General features: G+C 43.5%; 1 long non-coding RNA gene across 1 annotated transcript; it reads right to left on the reverse strand.

Annotated features, from left to right (window-relative positions):
* Nucleotides 1-2,791: 2,791 nt before the first annotated feature.
* On the reverse strand, nt 2,792-3,641 carry LOC132446519 (uncharacterized). The gene is made up of 2 exons (XR_009522893.1): nt 3,610-3,641; nt 2,792-3,545 (listed from the first exon to the last, which is right to left on the reverse strand). It is a non-coding gene; the product is annotated as an uncharacterized LOC132446519 (long non-coding RNA).
* Nucleotides 3,642-4,085: the final 444 nt, after the last annotated feature.

Genomic DNA, 4,085 nt, shown 5'->3' on the forward strand with positions numbered 1-4,085 from the left:
ACATATCCACTAAATCAGCCTGGAACTGTCTATCTATCCCACTAACCAATACTCTATTTCTGCGGAAATGTATCGGTGCAGGTACATGCAGGGTGTAGGGATCCTGCTTCAGCAGCCATTTCTTGATATATTTTAGTGGAGGCGCTGCACCCTCACTATGCTCGAGGGCCGTTCTTAGTTTATTGATGCCGCCGTAACCCCCTGGTCCAGAGGGCTCATAATAAGTCTTATGCAGCCGTTTATCCATGTCGTATGCCTGTGACAAAAACGAATACTGAAACAATGCTCAGAGTTATCCATCCTTTTATTTAAAATGTCTGTCCGCTCAAAACAATTCTCAGATAAAGCTTACAGACAGTTTTATTTTTCTGCACCATTTTACAAGCCATCATTCTAGCAGTTCTAATACCCTCGGCGTTTGAGACATTATTCAACTTCAAGACATCCGATACAAATGCACATATACACATGACATGTCCGACGGTAAAACAGTCACCATCGGGGAAATGGGGAAATATTTCAGCTAACATTTGATCAGTAGGTTTATCACACAAGAATTTCATGACCAGATCATTCCAACCCTTATACGTGCATTTGATATAAGCATTATGTTGGACATGCGTATCATTTTCTATGGCAGCATGCATCAAAACAGCTAGTCTATCTGATACAGACTTGCTATCCGCATCATACGCATAAGAAAACAAAATCCCCATTATAAACGCCACCCGTCAGCAGGTTTTGGTTTGCCTAGTGACAATGTAGGACGCCACATTTGTATGGCCTCATATATCAGAAGCAGATGTTCATCGGACACACCTTCGGTGGTCATTAAATCCAGTTTTTCGGTATCATAGGTATTGCATATTAAATCACATAGATAAGATTCGACCACACCATAGATTTTTCCTGGGGACACAGTCAACCCTGTAGTCTTCTTTAAAACAGTTTCTAAAAGTAACAGGAAGGGGCGTCTGTCCAGGATAACACAAATGTCATGGTAGTGGGATTCGTAGTGATGATGTGTCGCTCCCTGCAGGCATGAATGGCGTCGTTGACTTGGGCAATCACATTGGCATCCCCAGCAGGCCGCTTGCTTCTGATGGCTGATGATGGCGACCACACAGAGCCCCATGGTAAATCGCAGAACAGCCAACGATGCAGGGTTTAAACGGATCTGTATTGATACAGGCCATCCGTCATCTCCCATAGCAGTGTCCACCTCCAGCTCACTGTCCTCTCCGATGTGTAGGAAGGTCAGATTCAATCCGGTCAGGTAGATGGCATACTCTTGAAGCCAGTGGGGTCCGGGTTGTGCAGCCTTTAAATCAGCAGTCTCCATAGCCACACCCCCACTTTGCACATGTTCACCATTGACCTGTGCTGCATAGCGTATCAAAAATATACCATTAGAATATGAAAAAAAAAAAAAATACACACACCACACACACATATTAATATAAGGTATAGCCTATCAAAAACACATTTAAAAAGGAAAATAAAACACACTTAATACTACTAACATGTACCCCCACCTTCTTATACATTGCTGACATTTTCTAATGCTAGCATAACCCTAAACATACTCAAACACACCATGTACCCCCTCATCAAACACAGACGACTCAAACAGGCACATTCGGCATTCATCATCAGTTGTGCTCCATGGTGCTTCATTCGTCTTAGCCAGAGAATCAATCTCTGCAAAAATTCCACGTAGTGCAGACAGATCAGCCCACTGCATGAAAAAGACATTATCAAAATAATCAGCAGCTTCTAAAACACTGGTGCGTAGAGGAGAGCTACCGATGCAATGCATATCATAGCACTGTGGTAGCTCGTCTGTATCAACACAGCGTCTGAAAAAAATGAAATCCTGTGGTCTCTTCGTATGATAGTTTGCATCCATGCGATGAATCCTCGATTCATACTGAAAGGTCCATTGGAATACATGGGTTCCCGCATGCCATGTACCCCGGACACCGTCTAGCATGGGGCATAAATTCTCCAAGAAAAAATTCCATTCGTGAACGTTCAACCGCCACTCTGTAGCACAATCTTTAACATTCAAAATAACCCAGCCATCGATCCATGATATTACATACTCCAAGCCGTATTCGCCAACGTGGGTGAATGAATCCCCGGCACTCCGGTCTCTCAAGCCTAAAACAGGCCTCGTTCTTTTGAGTGGAGCATTAAGCAGTACCGCATCTCCACAACTATTGACATAGTTAGACACAGGCGTACTAAAGTCGGACATACCATCAGGCATCTGGTTTTCAATGTCCTCATTGCTCGACACAGAGTCGTCCATGGCGGGTGAAGACAGTGGTGACTGGGTACGAGGGTCCCTATACAACCAAATAGCACTATCTGATCAGTGGGTTTCTTCTGATGAGCAGTCCATGTTGAATGAAAAGAACACTGCAGACACCTTGGTGAATGCGGGGACCCTACAGCAACCGTCGCCCCCTTTTTAAACTATGTTTATGACCATCATAAAACATAAACAGGAAGTGCCCCTATGAATAGGGATACCCCACTACACCCCCTCCCCAACAGGAAGTGCCTCTGTGAATAGGGATCCCCCCCTCCACCCCCACCCCCCTCCCCAACCGGAAGTGAGTTCTGATAGGAATGGACCCCAAAGGCATATAGTATACACTACTCACACCAAGCACAGCCCGTGTTCAGGAGGTTGCAGACAACGCCACCTTGGGACTTTCACCCAAAGATTTAATTTAAGACACGCAAGTAAGTTGACTCTAATGGCAGGAGACGTGGTTCACAGTTTTAACAATATATATTTTATTTAATTACTCCAATGGAATAAACACACAATAAACTGTTAAGGCGGAGGCTGATGTGAATGGGGGGACTAGCGAAGGGAAGGGTCCAAATAATATAAATCACCCGGGTAAGTGATAATCACACACAAACACAAATCCCAGGGAAGCACAGCACACAGGAAGAAAAGGGACACCGCCACCACCACAGACCTCTGCAAAGTAAAACAGACAAGAATCAAACACAATGAAACAAAACTAATGCGAAACCAAAACAGGGCAAACAATCAATCCAAACAAAATATCCTTTGCCCAAAAACAGAAAAGAAAGCAAATAAACAAACTATATTCAAAGCAAAACAAACCCAATGGCCAAGGCGGCACACTTATGGCAGTGAAAATGGCTGTAACGGTTTCCGGCCGTGGTAACACAACGCCAAATCTGTTGCAACGCTGTAGGCAACAGGCAACAAACAGCGCTATAAACAAGGACAGCAAACAAAGCTGTAAACACAACAGCGGATGGCGCTGTAATTGAAACCGCAGACGAAATATAAGACAAAGCAGCAGGGTTCAGCCGTTCAGGTTGCTCAGTAGCCGTCCCTCATCTAAAAACAGAATGTATAAAATTGGTAAAAATGTTTATTATTGAAATGACCGTATGGGCCCAATGCTGAATTAAAACACACTATACCTGTTGACTCGATTGGCGGCACACTGACGATAACAGGGGGAGGAGCCTACAGCTACATGCGGTACCTACAATCGAACCATTGTTAGCGCTAATATTTAATCAGATTGTGCAGACCAAGAGGACACTCACCAACGCAGGCCAACGGGAGTAGCGCACGCTAAGGCCTAAAAAAAAAAAAAGTTTGGTTCCTGTTGGTTGTCAGTTGAGGTCATGGGTAGGTAGGGAATTTATTTTATTTTTTTATTTTATTTTTTCCAGCGGCAGCGAATGATAGGTAGGTTGTTTTCATTTAAAAACGAGAAAATTCGCTCATCCTTGTACAGAATGAAGAGGTGCTGTACCAAAACGTGATTATAGTTTGCATAAAAAATTTGGGTCGCACATAAATTGACAGGGTCGGTCGGAAACCGGAACCAAACAAATTTTTTTTTTAGGCCTAATAGAGTGGCGAAGTCACGCCCCTTCCGGTAGGGCTCATGGGACCTATGAGATCGAAAAATATGAATGGGTGTCAATGGAGAGAAAATAATTATTTTCTGGTCCCAGTCTTTATATGCCCTGGATTACACATATGTTGTTTGTGGATTTAAATGATAATTTTTCAT

Source organism: Gadus macrocephalus, chromosome 18, assembly GCF_031168955.1.
Source record: "Gadus macrocephalus chromosome 18, ASM3116895v1".
In the NCBI taxonomy this organism is placed as follows: domain Eukaryota; kingdom Metazoa; phylum Chordata; class Actinopteri; order Gadiformes; family Gadidae; genus Gadus; species Gadus macrocephalus.